Below are 13,426 nucleotides of genomic sequence, written 5' to 3'. Positions count from 1 at the left end.
GAACAGTTGTGATTATGATAGCCTGTCTCAGCAGACTTGATACAAGAGCGGGAAAGGGCAAGCGACCTCCCCCTCACCTTCCTAAAAAAAGTGATGTAACAAACAGAACTCATGACCTGCTCCACCAGCTATTGTAACAACAAAGCAGAATATGAGCTTGGTCATGGTATCAGATCCCAGTTGCTGCAATCAGCTGCAGATATCATGTAACTGCTGACTTACTTGTTCTGCTCAATTTTAATTGTTTCTATGAATATCATATTTAAATTACAGTGAGCCTATGCATCAGAATGTCCAAAGCTAGCAGCAAAAGTGTCCAGAAAGCTGATAAGCCTATTATAATCATGGAAATTGAACTCAATATCACACATTAAAAAGGGAAAGAGAGAATGTGGCCAGCTGTGACTGCTGCAGTGATATTGCGTGCATAACACTGGTCCAACAATGTCACCCCCTTCTGTGATCCACTGTGTAACACATTGACATAAAAGCTCTCCAAGTATCGCACTGCATTAGTGTGTTGAAAAAAAAAAATTACTAGAGTAACCAATGTTTCAGCCACAGTGACAGGGGCCTTATTCATGGTCTAGTGGTGTGTTTTAGCTGTGTAGTAACTCATATTTTATTGTTACTGTTCACTGAGCATAAAATTACATCAAAATTATAAAAAGAGTTTTGTTATAATTGGTCTCTTAAGATGGAAGGAGTGGGAACTTTATTCTAATAGGTTATGATGTTGGAGGGAGTGGGGACCTGCTGTTATCTATTGCTTCTTACTTTGTGTGCCTTTATTGGTGGCCATATCACACCTACTCAGTGGTAGTTCATGCATCTCATGGTGTTGGTGTGGCTTATGGGACACAGGACTGGCACCCAAGATGGGCAAGCCTGACTTCATCCTCTCTATTCCTGTTGCCAGGGTGTTTAGTATTTTGATGGCTTCTCTCATCTTGCTTATTACCAAACCAGGCTGCTTGATAAGTTCACATGTTCCACACTTCCACCCACTGTACTTCCCACCAAAGACATGATTTTGTGACTGCTCACAGCTGGACTGAACAAGCAGATCAGAGAGCAAGCCTTTCTAGTGGTTGCATCATCAGGTACATTTCCCTGGATTCTACATTCCTATCTATCCTGGCCTCTTTAGTAGCCAGTGGGGTCCCTGGTCCACCCCTAGTTATGTATCTTAGCTCCATCATCCTCTAAGATCTCAAGGTTGTCTCTGGTACAGGTCCCAAATGGCCCTACATTCTTGTGTATCAGCATCCTCACACAAGCTAGTGATTGGACAGGCTCTTTTGATAACCTAACTCCCTGGTAGGCATGCATCATATTCAGTATTTCAAGATATGGAGGCTTCTCTAACATGTAAACTAGTATCCATATTTCAGCCAGAACAATGACGAGTCCACAAGTTTGGTTGAGGAGCTCACAAAAATTTTAGATCATCACATCTCCAAATCCTTTAGAGTAAATGAAGATTATAAGTACTTCAGTAACTGAAAAATCTAAGTGATATTTTAAATATCAAACAGGGATATACACATAGGTATAGAAAATGGTGTCACATTTTATTATTAAGTATCATGACAAGATATACTGACATTAAAAATTAAACTAAATAAGTTATTAAAGACAGAAAAGTAGTAAAGAAGTATTTTCTCCTATTTTATTCCTCAAATATATTTACAGTCGTCTAACTGCACTGCATCTTCTATCTAGAGTTGCTGTTGTCACACAGATGACTGCACTATTTTGAGAAACTTGTGTATTTTGAGAAACATCTATTTTTCATATCTGTTTAACATTTCGGTAGCTGACTGTTTGGTGCCTGAAAATCCCATCATTTGTCTTTCCCATAGTAAATGCCAATGAAGCCACCATTTTTAGGGTAATTTTCATAAAATTTGACCAGTGTCCTGAGACAGACACCAAACAAGAAAAGGAAGACAGAATATTTTTATGAGCTAAAAACCTGCTCCTATTTTTGAAATCATGTCATCCAAAAATGCAAGAAAGAGAGAAATATGATTTGAGATCAGAAATATCTCTATTGGAGTGATAGACTTGCCATTCATTTGTCCTTGGAATAATGATGGATACCTCACATTTCATGTTTTTCAGACTTTGCTCTTGCTTAAGTAAAGAGATTCTCAAAATAACAGTTTGCATATTTTTTGATGTTCAGGAACAGAACTTGAGACATTTGAGAATGTTTAACTTGGTAGCACAATTCAAATCTTCTTTTTGCAGGTATATAGTTAATAAAACTGGGTTTCTAAAAATGAATTCACTTACAAAAAGGGCAACATCCAAACATTCTCATACAGCATTCAGAAGTTTGGTGAAAGCAGTCAGTCATAACTATCCACCCATTTTGTCATGTATAGTTTCCTTAAATGCAATTTTTTGATTCAGGGCAAAATTCTTCAAACTCCTCCAATAAAAATGTCTTGTCTCTTTGCAGGACAAAGAAACAAATATGTCCTTTCAGTGATACCAAAACAATATCTGATGTTTTGGACTTGACAAAATTCTGAAATTACAAGAATTAAATAGTGTGACATACAACGTTCCTAAATAGCCTTAGGTTGTAATTGAATGTCCTTGAGTCCCTTTAAACTCTCTGCTCTTAACATGCATGCCTTCATAACCTTTTCCCCTTTGGGATTTGGCTTTCAGACCCAGATCTTTAGTAGTTTTCAAGATTATCTGCATAGTGCAGTTGTAGAAGCAAGAGGTGTGAAAAAAAATGTTCACATTTCATCATCTGAAATTTCCTTCATTTGTAGAGGATAAGTTATTCAAATCAATTGATCCATGATCTTTATGGCTGCATAATGATAAATCTTGTTTTCCACACAATATTATCATTTTTATCATGAGCTTCAATTGCTATAAGTTCTCTCTTTGATTTTATTTCCTTCAAGTGAAGTATCCACTGGTTTTTGTTGTTATTGTATATTTGCCTTAAGTAGGTGTATCATAAAAATGAATCTTTATGATACTCCAGTATTTCAGGTTTACTGAAATACTATAAGGCACATTCCCATTTCCTAAATATCTTGTGCCAAATAACCTGCTTGTTGTAAAGATGTATGTCCAGCAAAATGCAAATAAAAGATACACAATATTTGCAGTACACTACATCTTCTACCAAGCCAATCTGGTAAACTTCTGAACCATGCATACTGAAATTTTCTGGTAGGTCTTTCACTTTTGGGTTTACTTGACAGGAAATCATAATATTTATATGGCTCCCATAGTTTCAACAACTCCAACGAGCTTGTAGCAGAGTTTGTTTCAGTAGCACCATGTCATTGTCATCTATAATTCACTTCTGAGGCAATAGCAATCTCTCCTTATTGCTCTCACAATCATTAATACAATGATTACTACATGACCTAGAACTATGTATACCATTACCCATCTGCTACCAGTGAGGATCAATAAGGACAGCTATCACCACCACTATTTTTGATTAACTTGGCCTCCATCTTATTACATTTTCATCTTTAGCCTTGAAGAAACTTAAGCAGAGAAACTTGCTTTATTTTTTCCCGCTTCTTGCTTTTTGGAATCTGAAATAATGAAAATATACTAATATAATTATTCATGTAAAAAATAAATGTAAACAGAGAATATAACAATTGAGGACACTAAATAGAACATTGTGAACATTCCTTCAATTTTAGAATTTTTTGAAAAATATCGTGCTTCTATATATTGAAATGAAATAAATTTTTATTATTAATAAACTTGCAGGAATGTCAAACAGATTCAATGCTCTTTGGCAATGTTTTTCATGATGACACAGGTGCAGTTACTGCTCATATGCAAGTGTTTTAAAAATAGAAAAAGTATTTACCTAAACTCAAATGAGCCTACACTGTAACCTCCATAAAGAAGCGAACTAAATACCAAGAATCATTCAAAAGTAATATAACAATGGAAATGTGTAGTGTTGTGCTAAATACTGGAAGACACTAAAACCATGAAAAATTATAAAGAAAACGATAAATGCCCCCTGGTGGAATACTGTTGCTGCCACCACCTGTGATTAGAAATGGACTTTTTACAACACCTAGTGACGGAAACATTTAGTTGGGGATTTATTGTCTACAAAAATTTTATACTTAGAATGTATTGTAAGCAGAAGGGAAATGCATCTGATCCTGATTCATTTGTTTTCAGTCTGCATTAATGACATAAATCCACAAATACAGAATTAAATATGTAAGCAGCAACTGCAGAAGAAAGAATGGCCAACTAATGAAACATATAAAGTGCAGACTTTATTCAGCTTTCAGTAATAATAATCACAAAGGACAACATACATTTGATGCTTTAATAATAACACAACAAAATAAGACTAAATCAAACAATGGAAAATCCAGGATGAAATAATGAGAATTTTTTGAAATGTACAGTTGCTACTCATCACATAGTACTGATAATGTGTTGCAGATAGGCACAACAAAAAGGCTTTCAAACAAAGCTTTTGGCCAAACAGGCCTACATCAAAATTATATGACATGCATTCTCAAACTTGCAGATACGCAACACACACACACACACACACACACACACACACACAAACACACACACACACACACACACACATGTCCATGATATCTGGCTGCCAAGGGTAGAGGCAGGGCTCGTGTGTGTGAGAGTTGCATTTTGTGGGTGTGTGTGTGTGTTTTTGACAGTCTTTGTTTTTGTTATGCCTGTCTACAACTCAGCTTCTCCGCTATGTGGTAAGTATCAACTATCCTTAATCAAATCATTAATCAAATAAGTTGTCACTGCCAAGCTGTTACATGAGGCTGGTAGCATTGCACTTCGAGGCTCCTGAGAAACTGAATCTGTTTCTGGAGCCTCGGTCACCATTAAATAAAGCACTGTGTAATATGAAATTCAATTATGCAATATGTCAGCATGAAATTTTGTAAGGAAGTTTACATGATGCATGTATGAAGTATCAATTTATAAAGCTTACCATGACCACCATGCAATAGATGAGGAATAAGATTTGCTTTTTGCCATGTTTCATCCATTTCTTTCTGGAATTCATGGGTTTTCCTCCCTCAGTAGACAATTTATTTTTGTTGACCACATTCTTGTTGTTACATTTTAACACTCTCCACCTGTTCCCACATTGTGTAGTGGAAAACAGGGGTGAGCCATGGGATCTATTTGCTTTGTAGTTCTCAATGAATTGTTGTGTTGCTTCCCTTGACCAGTGTACTTCACAGTGAGTGTAAAAGAACAGACACTCTAAACCCCCCTATATCTGAAAATATGTGATAGCGTAATGTAGAATTTCCATATTAGCTGCAACAGATAACTGATAGACATTACTTTGAGACTTGTTACATTGGAGATATAAGACAAGAGTTTTATTATCTCCCACCTCAGCTACACAAGTGGCATTGTTGCCATTGCTGCTCATGGTGTTAGAAGGATCATGTCAAGAAGATCCAACCACAAAAGGAAAGTAGAAAAATTTCAGCAACACAAAGTATTGTATTCTCTTTAGCCACTTTTATGTTGTGTCGGTGTCTCTGTAGAGCTGTACCATGGGAAGCAAGGAGAGGGTGTTAGTCGGTGGCCAGTATCCTTGTTCTGTAACACAAACTGCACACAATTAATAACTGGGTTCTTTATTCATTAACAAAGAGCTACTTAACTTTAAGTTTCCATGTACTGTGGTACAAGCTCTCTTCAGTATGCTGTTGAAGTAGAAGTCTGCTGTATTCACTATAATGTTGCTATGTGCTGCCTGTCTCTGTGCTAGAAGCTAAGTCTGCAGCTCCATCACAGTGACACACTGGAACTCCACGGTATACAGACTCGAACTAATTGGCGTTACACCCTTGAACTAACTGGCTCTCTGGTCCATGGCAGTGATCCTAAATACTGGCAGCTGAGAGGGCGTTGGTGGCTTGTTTCCAATGAGTTTTGTTGTTAGCCTCTATCGATACTCTCATAACCTCTATTCCGCATGGTGTACTGGCACCAGCATGCACCAGCATATTTCTGTCCCATGAAATGCCATGCAGCTGTTGTGTAGTGAGGCTGCGAATGACAGCAGGGAGGGAGGCAGGATGCTGGACATTGTGATGCGCCGGGAGACTTGACTGTGAAGGTTAGTGGACTCCCGACCATACCATGCCACCTGTCTTGCGATGCAACAGAAACGTCCTCTGGAAAACTACTGCCAGGGCACAAGTCCAAGCCTGAGAGCATGTGTTGGGGCAATGATAAGGATGGCGGGTCCAGGTCAATGGGGTCGGTGAGCGGTGACGAGGATGCGTCGTCCATCCGTTCCACCTGGGGTGCCCTGGTGGCACCAGCGGGTGGCTGTGAAGGCTACATGGTCCCATGAAGCCATGAATCTGGTGGAAGAAAAGCAGCAGAATCATGTGACAAATGAGATGCGCGACTTTGGTTCTGGTGGTGGTGCTAAAAACCATTGGGACCTGCAATTTAGTATATATATGAACCAATGCATTCCTGAATTACACCTCTTTCCCAGCACCCACGGTTGCCATAAACCCTGAAAAGAACAAGATTGCATGGCGCAAAGTGATACTTGCAGACCATTGGTGACACTGTATGCTGCAGTGGGTGTAGAAAGTGTAGCAGTGTCTGATGGTGGCGGCCATGCAGACGTTCTGCCGGTGATGGTCTATCTTGTGGGTGGGAGCGATAGGAGGTGAGAAAGAGTTGCAACGCCTGTTCCCATGTATGGGTGGTGCAAAGTCTGGCCATCTGTTGCTTGAAAGTGCATACAAAGCATTCTGCTTCTCCATTGGACTGTGAATGAAATGGAGCAATTGTTAGTTGACAAATTCTGTTGACTCCACAAAACTGTTCAAAGTCACATGAAGTGAACTGTGGTCCATTGTCCAACACAAGTACTTATGGCAAACCTTCTGTGCAAAATATTGAGCGCAATGCTTGAATGGTACTACGTGATGTGGTAGAGTTCATAGGCACCACAAATGAGAACATGCTAAAAGTCTACCATGATGAGCCAATGAGTGTTCCAAAATGGTCCTGCAAAGTCTATGTGCACTGAGTCAGGCCAAGCTGAGAATATCTGTGGTGGAGTGGACTGGTTCTCTGCACATGCATGACACTGTGACATCATCTGTTCAATGTGGGCTTCCATGCTGTGCCAAGTACAGTGCTGATGCGCTAACTGTTTAGTGAAAACAATTCCCCAATGTCCTTGATGGAGCAAACACTTCTGCAACACTTTGGGAATGAGCACACAGGATTGCCCATTTTCATTTTGAACTAGAATTACACCTTGTTGAACTGACAGGCTATGCCAATGTGCAAAATATCGTTGCACTAGTGAGCTCCAGATACTGTCCATAAACGAGGCCAAGATATGCAAATGTAATGCAATAAAATCTTGAGGTCTGGGTCTGCTTCTGTGGAATGTGCAATTTTTCTGTAGTGCAATGTGATAAGATTCCAGCAATTCAGAGTCCTGCACATTGATTTGGCAACTAGATGTGGCAGATGCATCAAAATCACAGTTTGGGCAATTAGAAGGCAAGATAGGGCATCTGAATTGGGATGCTTTGCCATAGGTCTGTACACAATTTCATACTGATACTGTGAAAGCAACAAAACCCAGCATTGCAACTTTTGAGCAGTGACCATAGGAACTAGCTTTGACAAATGAAACAATGACAACAAAGGCTTGTGATTTGTCATTAAATAGAACTACCCACCATACAAACAGTAATGGTATTTTGTTACACCATACACAATAGCAAGAGCTTCTTTTTCAATTTGAGAATAATTGCACTCCGTTTGAGAGAGAAAGTTTGAGGCAAAAGCAATAGATCTGTCTTTTTCACCAGTTCTGTGCAAGAGCACAGTGCTGATTCCGTAAGAAGAAGCATTCACTTGCAAACCTACCAGCTCAGCAGGGTTGAAATGCACTAAACATCTGTCACTAAGCAAAGCATTTTTGAGCTTCTGAAATGTGTCTTGACAATATTTAGTCCACACAAAAGGTGCATTTTTGCAATGCAAGCGAGGCAATAGAGCCGCGATCTGTGCAGCACGCTGTATAAACTAAATGTAGTACAACATCTTGCCTAGTACTGATTGCAGTTCAGACACATTATTATTATTATTATTATTATCATTGTCAGAAATAAGGCAGGTCATGGATTGCAAGCAAATGAGATTGGAGTGGGTGCATACCCTGACTGTTTATCACATGACCTAAGTACTGTAGTTCAGTTTGAAAAAAGTCACTCTTTCTGAAACGAGACTTAAGTCCTGCTTCTGGCAACACTAGAAAATGAGCACACAAACTGGCAACGTGTATCTCTGGTGTATGACCTGAGATAACAATATCACCAAGGTAGTTTGAACAAAATGGCACTTTCGCAGTCAGCTGTTCCAAGTAACATTGGAAAATCGCAGGTGCAGAAGCACTGCCAAAGGGCAGACACAAATCCTTGAACAGTCCTAAGTGAGTATTTACAACAAACACTTTCTGTGATTCTTCATCCAATGGAATTTGCAAATAGGCATCACACAAATCTATCTAAGAAAAGTAACTGCATCAAGTATGTCCATGAGTTCCTCAGGGTGAGATAACAAATAAGTGTCAACTACTGTCTGTGGGTTGACAGTAGACTTGAAGTCAACATAAATGCAAATGCAACCAGAAGGCTTAGGCAGCAAAACTAGAGGGCTGGCCCATTGACTAGCTGAGTGGGAGCAATTACACCACTATCTTGAAATTCTTTCAATTCACTGGCTACTTTGTCTCTTAAAGCAATTGGAACAGGGCAAGCCCGAAAAACCTTATGTTGTGCATTTGCTACAAAGTTATTAGCTTTTCCCATTCCTTTGGATAATAGTTCAGAAATTTCTTTAAGCAAGCTAGCTACAGTGGCTTTTGAATCAAAAGCCGATATGGAAAGTACATTGTCTTGGATGCTAAGGGCAAACAAATAAAAAACATTTAATCGAAAATGTTCTCACTGTCTCTTGATTTCAACACAGTAAAACCATGCCAGGTGGCACAGTGGTTAGCACCCTGGACTCACATCTTGGAGGATGACAGTTCAAACCTATGTCCAGCCATCCTGATTTAGGTTTTCCATGATTTCCCTAAATCGCTTCAGGCAAATGGTTCCTTTGAAAGGGCACAGCCGACTTTCTTCCTCATCCTTCACTAATCATATGGGACCAATGACATCACTGTTTGGTCCCCTCTCCCCAAAACAACCAACCAACACTACAAAATTCCTCATCCTGGCGTGAGATTTGTTTATGGCAGGCAAACTACACTTTCCAAGCATGGGAATTTCCTGTCCGTTGTAAGCAGTGAGGTGCTTGCCAGATTTAGAAAGACATGGTGAGCCTAACTATTCATAGGCAGCATGATTAAGCAAGGTTACTGAGGTACCTGTGTCTAACTGAAAGTTCACACGATGGCCAGCAATGTGTAATGAGACAATAGCTTGTTAGAACATCATTGCATAGCACTATGGTGAGAATGAGGCACAGCCTAAACCTTATGTTTGTCAGGTTTGGAAAACAGAACATTCACTGCACGCGAACGAGACTGTTTTTTCTGGGAGTGGGCAAAATTGGCGTTTTTGTGTCATTGCAAACAAACTGTTTGGACATGGTCTTTTTCCACACGTGTAACACTGCATTACATGATGAGCAATCTTGTCTTTTATGGTGAGCAAAACATCGGGGGCAAGACTTCACTAAGTTCACAGATCTGTTTACATGTTTATGAGGCTGTCCACACAGATGTGTACATGCTCGGTGTTATGGCTGCATGGGGTGGTCATGAGCAAGTGGCAACTCGATCCAGCAAATCGGGGCCTGGTCAAACTTATCGGCTGCTGTGGCACCTGAATCATGTTGCTCTAAGATTCGCAACACTTGAGGAAGTGAAGGATCAGAGTACTTTAGGATCTGTTCCCATATTGTAGTATTGAGTACATTAAATATTATAGTGTCTGCGATTATGAGGTCACTGTAAAAGTTGCCACAACTACACTTAAATTTCCACTTCTTAGTCATGTTCGTTAATTCTCTATACCACCGACCATACGTCTGTTCTGGATTTTTCTGCAAACAAAAGAACTGATATCTGGCGGCAGCTACTTGAACTTACTGGTAATAGTACTTGGTTAATGCAGCAATTACTTCGTCATAGCTAAGTTCATCAGGAGACACAGTAGGGAATAGTTTTTGTATTAACCTGGACACTGGGGAGACCGCATTGTGCAATATCTTGGATGCAGCGAACTGCACAATGCACTTGGAACTGTGTCAGGTATTCATGCCATTCTTGTTCTGTGTTGTTAAATTGCTGGAACATGGGCACGCTGGGCTGCAGCACTTGTTGGGCGTCTCAGTCGGTCTGTTGTGCGGCCACGATTGCTTGTGCTGCCAGAAGTTGTTGTACCGTCATCACCAAGACAGCAATTTGTTGGTTCTGAAACTGAAAAATTTGTGTGAGATCCATTACATTGGCTGTCTGAAGCTTAGGCACATGAGCAGGAGATGGAGTACTCATGGTTTACACAAATACATTGTAGCAAAAAACAAGCAAGCAAAGCCTCTAAAAAAGAGAAATTTGATTAGTTCTGCAGCTCTCCTCCTGGAATACTTTGAAGAACACAACAACAAATTTGCAATTAGAAACCCCTACAATTTAAAACACAAGAGAAGCAAGTAAACCTTCTTCACTAAACAATATGTAAAACATTCTCAGTATTCTTGCCACGTCAGTTCTGGATAAAATCTCGACCTTTCGACGATTACCTCCATCGTCATTGTCAGGAGCAACTGAATGTCTTCACTGCTGCTATGGTAGCCTTTTTATAGCCTGTGGACGGCTTCTGATTGGTCGGTGTCTGATTTGTCGGCAATTATGTACTGCTGTCGCAGATAGTGTCATTGTGTGCACTGGTGGCACCACCGCTTCCATTGGAATGTAAACCTTCGAAGGAACATCTCTGCTGCTCCTCTGCATCAAGCGCTCATTTCCATGTACAGCTCAGATGGTATCCGCTATCGCGGTTAAGGTTCTTTTGGCTCATTCTTATTTCAATAGCCTCCTTAATTACAGAATCCCAGTACGTGGAGGCATGGGACAGAATTTTTGTTTCATCGAACAATATTTTATAGTTTCCATGAGCTGTGGTACAAGCTCTCTTCTTTATAGTCCACGTAGCCTCAACGCTGTTGAAGTAGAAAGCCACTACATTCACTATAATGTTGGTACGTGCTGCCTGTCTCTGTGCTAGAAGATAAGTCTGTGGCTCCATCATGGTGACACGTTGGAACTCCACAGCGTACAGACTCAAACTAACTGGCGTAACATGCTTGAACTAGCTGCCTAACTGACCCTCCAGTCTGTGGCAGCGATCCTAAATAATGGCAGTTGAAAGGGTATTGGCGGCACGTTTCCAGCAAGCCTTGTCGTTGGCCTGTATCAATACTCTCGTAACCTCTATGCTGCATGGTGTGCTGGCATCAGCGTATGCCAGTACACAAAGAGGGCAAAAGCTTCAGCTAACACTATGGTTGGCTGTACAATGAACATGCAAAATGAGTGTTTGAGTAAAATGGTCCTGCACTGGGGTGCACATCAGTGCCACCAGTGTTTATCCAGTGTGTGGGCTGATGAAACAGCATTCGAACCAATGTTAGCCCCAATGTTGGTATGATGTCACTGCTCGTAGATATTTCTACCAATCATCAAAGGACACTGGTCCAATATTGGTGCACCAACCACTCATTGGCACCAACATTGTTTGTGTTTTGTCTTTGTTGTCTTATTGTCTTATTTAAACAAGAAATGCAATGCATGGCAAAACACACACACACACACACACACACACACACACACACACACACACACACAAGTGTGCACGTGCACAAGCACAAAATCAGCAATAATTGCACTGTAAATGATTTGCAAAGGAAAGAAGAATCTGTACTGTTGAGCTATTGTCCCTACGAAAAGAATACAAAAGAATGTGTCTGTTCAGGGACACTGATGGATGAAATGCACAGAAGCATACAGTTCACTTACAAATTTTCTTGGGCAAATTTGTAGCAACAAAGATATGAATACAACAAATACAAAGGTGAATGATCATATTTAATATCTGTCTGAATAAAAGTAAGCTGCAAATTCTTCGCCAGGGTTCGTACACCTGAATCAAGGTGCGTTAATATGGGGCTGGGGAGGGTGCTGATGGCAGAGGACATGGGTCACACCTCAGTAGATCAGGTTTCACTAGGCATGGCCTGCACCTCAGTAAGTATATGAAGGGGAGGCTGGCTAAGCTTATAGTTGACACTGTAGTGGGTGGTAGTGGTGGTGGGGTCACTCATGGAAAAATTCCTGCAGTAGTTGGTGTTAGAGCTGCACCTTTTTTAAATTGAAGTCAGCTGATAGGTATAACCGCTTAAAGGAAGTCCCTCTAACTAATGGCTCATCTTCTGAGGATGTAATGTTTCCAAGTAGAAAAGGAATTATCATATTTCATCAAAATATAAGAGGTATTAGAGATAAAGTTAGTGAACTGCTTATAGATGTTGACTCTGAAATTATTGGTATATCAGAGCATCACTTAAATAATTTGACAATTCAGAGGCTTCCTTTACCAAGATGCAGATTAGCTGGCTGTTTCTTAAGGAGTTCCTTCCAGGGTGTGTGAGTGGCTATGTATGTAAAAAACAGTATTCCATTTGAGTCCATAGATGTATCAAGACATTGCACTGAACAGATATTTGAATGTTGTTCAGGGGCACCTAAATTTAGTGAAACTAGACTTCTAATTGTTTCATTTATGGGTCCCCTAACTCCAACTTCAGAGCATTTATGCTGAAGCTGGAGAGGGTTCATGATTCACTTTGTAGGAAGTACCAGAAATTAGTTATATGTGGTGACTTCCAATATTAATTTTGTGTATGATGGTGCAAGAAAAAGGATGTCGGTAGATCTTCTAAATTCATATGATCTGATTGTGTTTTTTTCCAACTAGGGTGCAGGGGAACAGTAGCACAGCAATAGACAATATTTTTATTCATTGTTCATTGCTATAGGGCCATTCTGTTAGTAAACGCGTGAATGGCCTTGCAGACCATGATGCACAAATTTTAACACTAAAAGGCTTTTGTACTCAAACCAATGTCATATTTAACTACAAACTATGTAGGAAAGTTAATCCAACAGCAATAGAGAGTTTTTTAAACCTTGTCAAGGAACAAGAGTGGCAGGATGTTTATAGTGTTGATAATATAGATGATAAATACAATGCTTTCCTTAACACATTTCTCATGCTCTTTGAGATTTGCTTTCCATTAGAACATTCTAAATGGGGTACTAGCAGTAATAGGC

This window comes from Schistocerca cancellata, chromosome 8 (genome assembly GCF_023864275.1).
Source record: "Schistocerca cancellata isolate TAMUIC-IGC-003103 chromosome 8, iqSchCanc2.1, whole genome shotgun sequence".
Taxonomy (NCBI): domain Eukaryota; kingdom Metazoa; phylum Arthropoda; class Insecta; order Orthoptera; family Acrididae; genus Schistocerca; species Schistocerca cancellata.
This window is presented reverse-complemented; position numbering follows the sequence as displayed.